We start from the raw sequence: 14,322 nt of genomic DNA on the forward strand, positions 1-14,322 counted from the left end.
ACCCTGAATGCTGCTTGGCGAGACCAAAACAAGGAAAGGAAAAAAGTAGCAAAAAGAGAGGAAAGAATTCCTTAAGCAGGCAGTGACTTGCCAGAGGATAAAGCTACTTAGTGGTGTGTCCAGATCCTTCCTCTCAGGCTGGCTTTTTGGATTCTCTCGGCAGACAACAGGAGATAGGAGACAGGGAGCAAGTCCAGGACCTCAGAGCTCTTTCCCTCCCTCCCTGCCTTGATTAGATTAGGGGCCAGCTTTCCGCTCCCCCACTCCCCTTCCTGAAGAGCGGGGACTTTATCTTCAAAGCCCAGCAGAGCTCTGGCCTCAAATCTGGCCAGAAGTCCCCATCCTCCTTTCACATTGACCATGCATCATGCCAAGTCTTTCTGGAGATGGACACCTCCACCATGGCCTGGGAAGCACTGAGTTCCACTGAAGAACTAGGAGTACACAGGACAGCTTGTTCTCTGACACGGACCTTTTCTGAATGGAGGCCAGGGAAGGGGAGGGAGTGAAGGCAGTAAGGAAGGCCCAGGCCAGCAATGGGCTATAAGGGATGGGCAGTCTGTATGTAGCCACCCATCATTTCCAAGGCCATCTGCAGGACCTGGCTGGGGAGTTTGCGGATGGGTGTCATGGAACCTCTTCCCCAAGCTAAGACAGAGGAGGGTGTTCATCCCTCCTTCCTTTAAAAAATGTGTTTGTTGTTTTTTTACTGCTCTTCCCTGCCTCACTTGATTACCAAAGTTATAGGTTTTTGTTACGAAAGAAACTTAGAAAATGGAACACGCCATTGTCTAAACTTCAGAGCTAGCTTAATATTTTGAACAGATTTTTATAGATAATCTTTCACATATATATATGACACATATGGGATTATCTCAGGCTTATTGTTGTTCAGGTTATATCTTGGGCATAATTCAATGTCAGAACATATGGATTTTTCTCATTCTTTTTGATGACTACATGAGATTCCATCGTATGAATGGACCTTCATTTATGAATTAAATCCACAGTGTGTCTCCAGCAATGAACTTCCTTGTATATATTTCTTTGTACACTTGGAGATTTCCTGTAAGATGATTCCAAAACTGCTGTGTCAAAGGGTACACTTATTTCAAATTTTTCTAGATAGTGACCAAGTATGTGTGTGTACCTTTAGAGAGTGTTTGAGTGTGTGTGTTGGTGGAGAATTTAAACCAGCCTCCTGGTCCTCCAACCTCAGATTTTAAGGCCTCTTTAAGCTGAAGGGTGTGTGTGTGCCTGAGCAGGTGGGAGGGGTGGAGGGATGGGGGTGGGGGACTGGGGGTGAGTGTTGGGGGGTTGGGGAGTGGGAAGGGTGGAAGCGGATAGACTTCACAGTGCTCTTGCTTTATGGGAGGTAAGAAATACAATCACCAGCGAAGGTAGAAGATTTGCAGGCCTGAGGATTGAGCTACACCCAGGGGTGCTTGGCTGATGATGGAGGTGGGCAGATGGTGAGGACACCCTAAGCACCCAGCTCCTCACAGGCGGCAGGCAGAGTGGGCGAAACAGTTCCTGAAATAAATCCCTGGGACTTGGCCCGGGGAGGGAGTGAGGCTGAGATAGGAGCGCATGCTCTGAAGGGAATGTGAACAGATTTGAGCTTGAAGGAGGACAGCTGGGGCCCGGGACCTCCCCCCACTACCCTATAGGGCCCCCCACCAGCCGCTATAACTCAGGGGTTCCCGGAACCAGAACCCGGAAGCCAAAGTGTGAAGTATCAGATCTCTCAGCTACCCTGGGCTGTTTGGGACTGCATCTCTATTTAGTTCATTCAGGTCTCTGCACTAATCCGGGTCTCTGCACCTCCTGGATACAGTGGTGTGATGGTGAAGAGGGAGAGGAAGGAGGGTTTATCTCTTTAGCACCTCCCATCCTCCTCTAATAAATCTGGTGAAAAGATTGGTGGAGTAGGGTGGGGCTGACAGCTGGTTTTAAAGATTGCTGAAAGTGAGGTTTTGTGCTTTTGACTGTGTTTGTTTTTATAAGATCATGCCCTGCTTTCCATTCCAGATGCTGACTCTTATCCCTCAGGAAAGAGAAGGCAGAAGTGCTTGCTCATTCCCTGGAACTCTCCCAGTGTAATGGGGGAGGAACAGCCACCGGTTGGACTAGGTAGCACCTCAGAAAGTAACCCACGAAGTAAGACTTCTGTGACCAAGTCATTTCTTGTCCCCTGACCTCAGTTTACCCATCTGTAAAGGGAGGGGATTGAATACATAATTATCTTTTCTGGTTTTCTTTCTCTGGTCCTGAGTAGGAGGTGGGCATGGGGAACTCCTTAATGATCTTTCTGTCTTCCTCTTATCTCTTGTTGAAATGACCTTGTTTTGTTTTTAAGTTTGTTTACTGTCTGCCTTCATCTCCAGGCTGTACAGGACAGCCTTCATCCATTTTGCACACCGCTGTATCCCCAGGACAGTGGCAGTGGAATGCGGGGTGTCCACCCAAGGGTTGGAGGGTTGGGGTGTCACCTCAGTGAAGAATCTGTTTTAATCTATAAATGCTAATAGCATTCAGGAAAGACACTATCAAATAAGGTTAGGGAATTTATCTGGGAAGGTTTCCTGGAGGAGGTGAGGAAAAGAAGCAGATTTAGAACTGGAATTAAGTATTCTGATTAAGTAGGGGCTTGGAGGACCATGGGATTGGAAGTACTTTCTTGGTCCTACCTACTGCTCAGGAGGCAAGACCTGAGGTTGAGGTTTAACAGACAGTTTCGTTCCTCCCTTTCCAATAATGAGTTACCTGGCCTGGGATGCTGCCTAGAGTCTGTTCACCACTCCCCTCCCCCAGCTCCTCCCAAGGTCACCCCAGGATGGTCAAACTGTATCTAGATCCCATTATCTGCCTCGGCACTCCAGAGGAGCCCAGTGTAGGGCAGGGGATAGGAAAGGGACTCCCAAGTTCTAGGCTTGTGGTATCCAATATGGCAGCCACCAGCCATACATGGCCACTGAGCAGGGGAAATGTAACTGCTCTGAGACCTGTAAATGTGAAATATACAACAGATTTTGAAGACTCAGTATGAAAAAAGAATGTATACATCTCATAAATACTTTTTTATATAGATATGTTTGAGTTTTTGAATATAGTGAGTTAAAATGCTTCATTAAAATTAGTTTCATCTGCTTCATTTTACCTTTAAAAAATGTGGCTCCCAGAAATTCTTAAATTACATATGTTGTTCGTATTCAATTTCTTTTAAAAATATTGTTACTATTTAAAAGTTACGCATTTATTCAGTGTTGGGTCTTAGTTGCAGCATTCAAACTTCTTAGTTGTGGCATGTGGGATCTAGTTCCATGACCAAGAATTGAACCTGTGCCCCCTGCAGTGGACGTTCTGAGTCCTAACCACTGGACCATCAGGGAATTCCCTCAATTTAATTGAAAACACCTTATCAAATTATGATTCTCATTGATTCAAACCTGATTACTTTGCAGGTGATTTTATAGCTTCAATCAGGGTGTGTTCATGCTATAAACCATCTCTTTAACTGTCTGTTTGCTGATGGAGCCCACTTAACTAGAATCCACAGAAAATTCCTAACCTGATTTTACTCAATAGCTTTTGACCTTTCATCATACTGCTGAGATAGTAGCAACAGTGTTGATAGACTGAAGTTTCATCATCTTCCCATCACTTGCTGCCTTCCTCAGCCCAGCCCTCTCCCAACCCCTGAAAGGTGCTGGAGCAGAAAGAGAGCTCAGGCAGGAGCTACTGAAGGGGAAGATGCCAGCTGGGGGATCTGGATTATCTGCTCCTGAGTTTGCACAAACATTAGCAGGTGGCCCGAATGTGTGTGTATGTGTAGTGGGAGAGGTCAATTCTACAATAAAACCCTCCACCCTCTTGTCTCCCACCCAGAGCATCAATCCAATCACTCACTCATTCTTTCAAAAAAATCGCCTATAATATCTTAAGGTTTAGTTTTATTGTGCACAGATACACCTTCCTTGGCTCTGGAGCTAAAGGTATAATCTGTACTCAGAGACGTTCTAGATCCTTGCTGCAGAGCCTGAGACAGGGATTCAGAGGCACAAGGTTTATTGAGGGCAAAGTCTCAGGAAAAGAGGAGAGAGGGAAGCAGGATGGGGCAGGAGAGGGGCTCAGCAAACGCCCCCTCTCACAGCTGGAGTCTGATTTGGACTTCACCCAGTAGGGAAGCTCTGGATGGAGCCTGAAACCACAGAGAGGAGCCCCCTGAGGCAAGGAAGCTGGTCTTGGTACCCTTCCCCCATCCCATCAGTCAGTTAATAGGCTGCTGGTTGCTCAGGTCTCCAGAGAAGAGGCCACCACAAATGGTTGGAGTCATTGGAACCAGCACTCACAGCCAGTAGAGGGGCCTGGGCGGGGCATCAAGGCATCCACTCAGGGTGTAGACCGAGAGGAGAAGTCGCTGACCTGGGCACGCCAGAGCCCTGATTGCTGCCTGTGTTTGGCAATCCCATCCTCTTTCTACTCTCCCTCTGGGTCTCAACCTCAGTCCTTATCTGCCCTGTCCCGCCTTGTTTCTCTCTCTGTTTCTTGGTCCCTCCCTACCCCCAGCATCCTTGGTTCCTGCCTCTGAGCTGCCCTTTCTCTTCTGAAACTCAGAATGAAATGCTGAGTTTCTTTGAAAGCCTCCAGGAAGTTGGGGTACTGGGTTGCCCATGTTGACCTCTTTCCTTGTCAATGGGTCAGTTGAACCCCACTGTTCCCAGACATTTGACTCAAATCCCTTCTGTTGCATGCTTCCTTTACTAGGTGTACCCATCCCCACCTCCTCTCTTGGAACAAGGACACTTCTGGAGAAATTCATTCTCAAGGCTTGACTCCTACTTAAACATCACAGGATACATTCTCTGGAAGGAAAGGGTGGAATCTGGGCTGGCTTCCTTAAAAACTTCAGCACTGGAAAGACACCTCCTTTCCTTGTCCCCTCTCAAATTCAAACAGAGACTGGGAGAAAGGAAGAGATGATTGTTTCTGGTCAGAGGCTGGGGGATGGATGGACTGACCTCTGAACCTCGCTTTTCTCTGGCACAGCCCTGTTTGTAGAGATGCCAGAATTCTCATCAAAAAAGCAAGGGAGAGAAAAAGAAAGAATTCTCTGAGGGCATTTGGTTGTGTTTTCATACCTCAAATCACACAGAGGGATGCAATGTCATGCGCTCCATAACCCTCCTGTCTCTGGCATGTGGATTTCCTGTGGTTTGTCACACACACACACACACACACACACACACACACACACACACACACCCCTCTTGTTGAAACCAGGACTGCTGGTTCCAGGGAAGGGAGTGAGGAAGCAGCTGCGGACAGATGTGGGTGGCCACATACTTCTCCCTCTGGGAGGTGACACTTCCACTACACCTCCACAGGTTTCATCTGAACCTCACCCTAGACCTGGCCCTGTGTGTCAGGGTGGGCAGGAGGAATGGAGAAGGTGGGCTGGCCCTCCGCCAACAAGGAAAACATTCTTAAAAGGCCCTTGAACTGTCAGCAAATCAATTCTTCCAAGGACCAAATCTGGAGGAAACTCAGCTTAAAAAACAGCAGCGGAGGGACTTCCCTGGAGGTCCAGTGGTTAAGACTCTGAGCTTTCACTGCAGGGGGCATGGGAGCTAAGATCCTGCATGTTGTGAGGCAAGGCCAAAAAGAAAAAAAAAAAAAAAAAAAAACAGCAGGGGATTAGGCCTTAGATTGCTGGGTGAATTTCAGTGAAAGTTGATAGATGGAAGCACCCGGGAGGAGTTTGGGGGAGCATTCATCCTTCCTACTGTATTGACAGAAGGCAGGGTGTGGGGCCAGGATAAAGCATCGGGTCTGGATTGGGGAAAGTGACCCTGGCAGTCCAAAGCATTTGGCATCTCTGAATCAGAGGAAGGGACTGCCTGACCGGACGTGTCACCCCCATTAGGCTGGGGCTGGGGCTGTAATTGCGGTAATTCGTTGATGAATGCAATTTGCAGCTGGCTTCTCTCCCTGTGACAGGCCTCAATTAGAGCTGCCAGAGGGAGGTGAAATGGGAGGGAGAGCTGGGATGTTGTTTCCAACTGCTTCTCATGGTCCCCTCTCAGCTCGTGGTCCCACCCTGAAACAAGAGGGTTTTTTTTGTTTGTTTGTTTGTTTGAAAAAGAAGAGATTCTTTAGGGTGATTCATTGTCCCCTTGTCTCTACGTATTAAAAAGCAGAGACATCACTTTGCTGAAAAAGGTCTGTATAGTCAAAGCTATGGTTTTTCCAGTAGTCTTGTATGGATGTGAGAGTTGGACCATAAAGAAGGGTGAACACTGAATTCTGATGCTTTTGAACTGTGGTGTTGGGGAAGACTCTTGGGAGTCCCTTGGACTGCAAGAAGATGAAGCCAGTTAATCCTGAAGGAAATCAACCCTGCATATTCATTGGTAGGACTGATGCTGAGGCTGAAGTTCCAGTACTTTGGCCGCCTAATGTGGAGAGCACACTCATTGAAAAAGACCCTGATGCTGGGGAAGATTGAAGGCAAAAGAACAGAGTGGCAGAGATGAGATGGTTAGATAGCATCACCGACTCAATGGACATGAATTTGAGCAAACTCATGTCCATTGAGTCTGTGATGCCATCCAACCATCTCATCCTCTGTCGTTCTCTGCCTTCAATCTTTCCCAGCATCAGGGTCTTTTCCAAAGAGTTGGCTCTTCGCATCAGGTGGAAAGTATTGCACCAGGTGCTGAGAGATTTGAAAATAAATGTGACATGGAAACTCTCCTCTGGGAGATAGTGGAGGGCAGAGGAAACTGGTATGCTATAGTCCATGGGGTCGCAGAGTTGGACACAATTGAACAATTGTCCCCCAATCACCAAACTTATCCCCAGAGATATAATTTCAGAACAAGTGGTGCTAGGTGGAGAGAGAGAAAGATATAAAACGAAAGATACCTTCCTTTAGGCTGGAATGGTATGGATTTTAAAACTCAATTTTGGGATTTGCATGGTGGTCCAGTGATTAAGACTTCTCCTTCTGATGTAGGAGGTACGGGTTTGACTCCTGGTCAGGGAGCTAAGATCCTGCATGTCTCACAGCCAAAAAAAAAAAAAAAAACAAAACATAAAACAGAAGCAATATTGTAACAAATTCGATAAGGACTTTAAAAAATAGTCCATATCAAAAAAGAAACCTTGACGCAAAATCCCCTCAATTTTAATTTAGCTTAGTATTTTCTCATTTATTTTAGAGCTTCTAAAAGTCCTATAGGAAGGAAGACTTTTGAGCCAAAATACTTATATCTGTCTTATAGGCCACTGTGCCTCTCATTAGACAAAGGGGGAAAAAAATACAAGGTAGGATGATGGAAAGGAGAGATAAAAATCAACTTCCCATAGATACATAATTTTAATTTCAAAAGACTGGTAGGGACACTAGAGACCATTCAGTCCAATGGTTTTCAAACTGTTTAAAAAACTAACAGCAATGTTTCTTCCAACAAAATCTAACAAAGAAACTCCATGTGTAAAAAGCATCATGACTGGTCCGGTGAGAGGAGAACTGGGAGCTCTGAGTACCCTGGACCGTCCTCCACCCTGAGTCCTGCCTCCTCTGCTTCCTGCCTCTATGAGCTCCCGATGGTATCTGTGAGGATCACCCTTCAGTTACAGTGACCAGCATCCTGGATCTGTTCTGCATCTAAACTCCCAAATCCCAAGGAATCTCCCAAACCGGGGCAAACAGAGACAACTGGTTACTCTACCTTCAGTGGAGCATAGTTAGAAAAGGGCATTACAAACCCTTTGACATAATGATGAATATACAGAGGCGAAGAGAGGGGACATGGTTTGAAGTCCTGTGGTTAGATTCCCCATGCCCAGGTGTGGCCTGTATACTAGGGTGTAAATCTTGCCCCTCTGTCCTGTATCCCTGTGAGAGGTACAATTATCCCCTTCCGAAATTTTCTCCTCCATCAGAGCCTTTCTTGTGAAGCCTTCCCTGATTCTTCTGGAAAGAGTTATTATGCCTTCTCTTCTAATTCTTCTTTTAGAGCATTTAATCTTGAGTCTCCCACTTGGATTGGGAGACTCTCGGTTCCATGTTACATTTATTTTCATAGCCCTCAGCACCTAGTGCAATACTTTTCACCTGATGGAAAGCTGGACTCTTTGGAAAAGACCTTGATGCTGGGAAAGATTGAAGGCAGGGGATAACAGGGGATGAAATGGTTGGATGGCATCACAGACTCAATGGACATGAATTTGAACAAATTCTGGGAGATGGTGAAGGACAGGGAAGCCTGGCATGCTGCAGTCAGAAATGACAGCGACTGAACAACAGCACCTAGTGAAGTGTCCGGACTAGAGCAGGCATTCAGAAGGTGTTTTTAGATAGATGGATGGATGGACGGACAGACAGATGGATTTGGATGATAGATGGATGGGAAGATTGATGGATGGAATGGATAGGTGGATAGAAAGATGGATAGGTAGAAGTCTGGGTGCCATGTTGAAGGCTTTGGAATGGAACAATTGGGCAAGTTCTAAGCAAGTTCCTCTTGGATCAATTTCCCTAATATGGCCATTTTGTTTGAATTTGAGTTTTGGATTATCTAATAAATGCATATTCAGATGCAACGCCTGAAGCCCAACCCAATTAAGAGTCATTTAAACTGATCATTTTTGTTGGATTACTTGTGTCATTGCTTTCCTGTACGAAAAGTTACGATTTAACTACACAAATACAATATTTGATGAAAATATCTCAAATAGGCAGCTGATGGCAGTGACGAAGAGTATCTGAAAATAAACAGTTTAAAAATATCAGCAAAGGGAGAGTGTAGGAGGCAGGGAGAGAGGGTTAGCAGTTGGTGAATATAGCGAGCAAGATGATCAGGACTCAAAGACTGGAATCTGATAGGAACAGTGTGTATGAGGTGTGGAACTTTTCAATTAGGATCAAGAGATGATAGGATTTAAAAAAAAAAGGAGAGATAACAGGACTGAAAGTTTTGAAAGAAAGAGGGGAATGATGTTGATTGTATTCTGAAGCGAAACATTGTAGTTAAGTTGCTTCAATTGTGTCCGACTCTTTGTGATCCTATGGATTGTAGCCCACCAGGTCCCTACGTCCATGGGATTCTCTGGAGTGGATTGCCATGCCCTCCTCCAGGGGATCTTCCTGAGCCAGGGATTGAACCCTCGTCTCTTATGTCTCCTGCATTGGCAGGCAGGTTCCTTACCACTAGCGCCACCTGGGAAGCAAAACATTAGACTAAATGATTGTTCATGATTCTGGACCTGCTGTTTATTCAACTGCAATTTACTGAGCATCCATTCTGACCCATGTGTCAGGCCAAGCACTTTCACTTACATTATCTCAGCCCATCTTGCCTGGGGGCAGGAAGACAGAGTCTATACACTCTCAGATGTGCAAATTCTTCTCCAACGATCTCATCCACACCCAGAATTTTAACCACAGCAGATACGCATCAGCTCTTGTGTTCATCTCTAGCCCCACACCTTACCTCCACCCCATGCTGCATCTGGATGTCTGCAAGAGAGATCTTGCTAAACTCAAGAGTCTCCATGTTGAACTTGTCTGTTTCCAGCCCAAAATTTCTCCTCTGCTCAGATTCCCCAACTCTATTTAAGGCATGCTCATCTGATTCGCTCAACACCAAAAACAGGACCTGGGCATCATCTTCTTCTCCCTCCCCTGACCCCCAAATTCCCTTGCTGGTCACCATGTCCAGGAAGTCTAATTCTTAGATCCTGTTCAGATCTGTGTCTTCCTCCTCCTGCCCTCAGAATCATCCTAAATTCAAGTTCTCATCATTTCTCACTGGGTTACAACCCTAGCTTCCTTGGTGTTCTTTTATTTGCCCATCTTTTTTTTTTTTTTTAAGTTTTTTTTTTTTTAATGTGGACCATTTAAAAAAGTCTTTATTGAATTTGTTACAATACTGCTTCTGTTTTATTTTTTTATTTTTGGCCCTGAAACATGGGATCTTAGCTCCCCAACCAGGGATTGAACCTGCACCCCCTGCATTGGAAGGTGAAGTCTTAACCACTGAACCCCCAGAAAAGTCCCTTACTTCCCCCTATTGAACCCTGGGACTCTCTTCCCCACTTGGTTGCCAGACTCATTTTTCCAAAATGCAGATTGGGTCAGTCACCTCTTCCTGTTAAGCCTTTTGATGAAAGCCCAGCTGTCTTGGAAAACAACATCCAAACTCCTTAACATCTGCGACAAAGGCACTCCTCTTTTGAACTTTCCTCTGCTTAGCCCCTCACTGGGCTGCTCCAGATCATGGCCCATGCCAGCAGGGTTCTCTCTGTGTCAGCCCTAGGCCTTTGCACAGGCTGTTCCTGCTGCCCAGAAATGCCTCTCCTCCCGTGATCACTGATCTAATTCCTCCTCGTTCCTCTTGTCTCAGTGTGTTGGGTGTGGCCTCCTCCAGGCAGACTCCCTGACTACCTCTTCACTCCTGAGTCTGGGTGAGGTGCCCCTCCTCTGACCTCTCACGGTGCCCAGTGTCTCTTCCTTTCCTCTGATCTCTCTGCAGAACAGTTGCCTGTTTACTTGTCTATCTCTCCCGCTGCAGTGTGAGTTTTCCCAGGACAGGTGTGCTGTCTTTCACAGCTGCATCCCTGTGCTGATTGTGCTGCTTGGCATGTAGTATGCCCAGTAAATGCTTGTTGAATGAATGTATGACCGCCCATCCTTCATCATGAGTGAGCCTTTGGTTTGTTGGTTTGTTTTTGACCTCACCAGGTGGCATGCAGGATCTTAGTTCCCCGACCAGGGATCAAACCCACGTCCCCTCCAATGGAAACACACTCTTAACCGCTGGACCACCAGGAAAGTCCCCAGCCTTTGATATCATCCTCTCTCTCGGTGAGGCCAATTCAGGACAGTTTAAGCTAGAACTCAGAAAGTGCTGTAGGAGTCAGTATACATTTCTCTCTCTCCATCTCCGTCTTGATCAGATTTTGCCGGTGGCCCCACCCTTGGCACAGACGCAGGCAGCTCAGTCTGCAGGACGTCAGCTGGCAGCAAACAGCCCTTCCCTTCCTCCCTGGCTCTATCTTCTCTCAGCACAAATTGCTTTTCCCTTTTTGGGTGTTCAGAATTCTGATAGCTGAGGACTGGGTGGGAAGGTGGCAGCAGCAGGCTGTCTGCAGGGAGGTAGAAAAGGGTATGTGTGTATGTGGGAGAGCCAAGTCGTGGGTGGAAGCACGCTATGTGGGGCCCTTTTGAGGGAGAAAGAGAATTTAGCTCTCTGGGATGTCTGGGGTGGAGCAGTTGGGATGTCCTTGTCCTCTTTTGTTCTCTGAAAGTAGAGAGTGCCCTGTTGATATTAGCCTCCTAAATATTAGTGGGCTTTCTAAGGGAGACAGAGGGAGGTGGGCGGGAGCAGGGAGAAGAGGCAGATTTTGGATTTGTACAGGGCAGAACTGGCCCTGTACATCTTCTTGCTACCAAACTATTGTATGGAATCTTGGGGGTCAGATTACTGCTGATCCCTTGTTTTGGAGAATATAAGGAGTTCTGCCACATACTTCATTCATTTATTCATTACCTGGCTGATGCCAGAGATGCTGGGGACCCAGAGATGCACAAAGCTCAGGGCTCACAGCCTAAATGGGGTGAGTCTGTAAGTGAAAATGTTATAACAGTATGGTCTGGGGTGGCTGCCAGAGCACGAACTTGGTGGACTCAGAGGGTGGGTCATTCTCTCTGTGGAAAGGCATCAGCTGAGAAGGTGACACTGGTTTGCAGGACATCTTCCTGAACTGCCTGATTATCACTACTGCCTCCAACTTCCCTCCCTCAGAGGAAAAAGGAAAAGTGTTTGTCTCTCAGTCGTGTCTGACTCTTACAGACCCCTGGTGGACGGTATCCCGCCAGGTTCTTCTGTCCATGGAATTCCAGATGAGACTACTGGACTGGGTTGCCATTCCTTTCTCTAGGGGATCTTCCCGACCCAGGGATTGAATCCATGTCTCCCACATTTCAGGCATATTCTTTACCATCTGAGCCACCTGAGACTGTGTTTAATTCTTCATGAGGAGAGTGCCATCATATATGGTAAAGAGAGTAACTGAATTCAGAGAAGACAACGTGGTTTCAGATCCTGATTCACCAACTCATTCATTCATTCAGTAAATGCCCTTAATCAGCTGTGAGACTTTGAAGAGTTGACAGTAATTCTCTGAGCATCAGTATTTTTATTTATATATTTGGGATTCGGGTGATACCCACCTCATTCTTTTTTCAAGATTACATGAACTAGTATATGGGACAACGGTTTGTAAGCTGTTAATCGCTTTGCAAATGTGATCTGTTATTTGTCCTTCCACTTATCCACTCACTCAGCCAGCCAGTAACTACTGGGGCCTCTTATTTTTTTGGCTGCATCATGTGGCCTGTGGAACTTTCCCAACAAGGGATTGAATCTGTGCCCTCTACAGTGGAAGTACAGAGTCTTAATCAAGGGACCACCAGGGAAGTCCGAGGGCCCTCTTCTAAGGAAGGATTGACAAGTACCTCTTTGTGGCAGGAGACTGTTTCATGCGTGTGTGTGTGTATGTGTGTTGTGTGTGGGTGAGGGCCTGTGAGTGACTATAGAGAGCCTTCTGTCTTGTCTGAAGGGAAGTCCTCGCTTCCCTAGCCCCAGCTCTTGACACTGGGTGCAGGTGGGCACAAGCTCTCCTCTCTTTCCCTCGCCTGAGGGATGCTGGTACACAGAAGAGGTTGGCAGGGTGCATGACTCACCAGCCTTAGTCACTCTGCCTACGGGACTTCTCTTCTGACAGGATGGTGACCCAAAATAAGATGAGTGAAGATCAAGGTAGTGTTTCAGGCTGTGTCTCTGTGGGGCATCTGAGCCACCAGGAAGGCAGCCAAATTCATTATTTTGCATGCCTGCCAGCCCCTCAACCACTCACATCAGGAGCATCCCAGAGAATTCTGGAATTGAAGGGGCCTCATATTGAGCAGTACACTGTAGGTACTTTCCCACCATAGTCATTGCCTCTGCAGGTCCTGGCCAGCCGGCTCCATTGTGTGTACAGTGCTTTACAGTTTACAAGGAGACTTTTTAAAAAACTGTTTTTATTTATTTGGCTGTGCTTGGGTCTTAGTTGCAGCATGCAGGATCTAGTTCCCCGACTAGGGATCAAACTTGGGCCCCATGCATTGGGGATGTTGAGTCTTAGCCACTGGGTCACCAGGGAAGTCCTGCAAAGAGTTTTAGTACATTTCTCTCACTAGATTCTCACAAGATTCTTGTGAAGCCACTACCACACAGGCAGAACAGTGTAGACGTGGAGTGTGTGGCCTCTGGAGCCAAACAGTCTGCATTTGAATCTGTTTTTATTACTTCCCAGCTGTGGGAGTGAGCAAATCCCCTTACCTGCTCTGCCCCAGTTTCCTTGTTTAAATAAGGAGGCTAATAATAGTACCTACTCCGTATAGTTTTTGTAAGGACTAATGGTTTACTTGTTTATTGCTCATCTCTCCAAATTAAACCATAAGCTATAGAAAGGAGGGATCTGGTTTTGTTTGCTGAGTGTCTGGAGCATTTAGAACAGTGCCTGACACAGAGAAGTTTGCAAAAAATACTTGTGCAATGAATGAAGAAACCTGGAGCAAGCCAGGCGCACAGTATGTCCTGTAGGTGTTAGCCCCCATAGTCAGTTTGGGCTGTGCGTATGCTCAGTTGCTCAATCAGGACTGACTCTTTTTCAACTCCACGGACTGTAGCCTGCCAGGCTCCTCTGTCCATGGGATTCTCCAGGTAAGAATACTGGAGTGGGTTGCCATGCCCTCCTCCAGGAGATCTTCCCGACCCAGGGATCGAACCCAGGTCTCCTGCAGTGGCAGGTGGATTCTCCGCCACTGAGCCACCTTAGGGTACTACAAAAAAGATGCTGTAGACTGGGTGGCTTAGACACACAACATTATTCTTCACAGATCTGAAGGCTGGCCAATCCAAGATCAAGGTGCTGGCTGATTTGGTTCTTCGTGAGTTGCAAAGAGATGCCTTCTTGTGCATCCCCACGTGGCCAAGACAGAGATTTTGTGTCTCTTCCTTTTAATAAGGGCATTAATCCCATCATGGGGCCCCACCTTCATGACCTACTTAGCCCTAATTACCTCCCAAAGGCCCCACCTCCAAATACCATCACACTGGGGATTAGGGTTTCAACATAAATTTTGAGTGTGTGTTGGTGGGGAGCAGATAGAAACATCTAGTCTATAGCAGCTACTATTATAGAATTTCCCTTATTTGGGGGATGTAGAAACTGAAGTTTAGAGCACTTGACATGAATTGCTTCAAG

The sequence above is a fragment of the Dama dama genome, chromosome 5 (genome assembly GCF_033118175.1).
Source record: "Dama dama isolate Ldn47 chromosome 5, ASM3311817v1, whole genome shotgun sequence".
In the NCBI taxonomy this organism is placed as follows: Eukaryota; Metazoa; Chordata; class Mammalia; order Artiodactyla; family Cervidae; genus Dama; species Dama dama.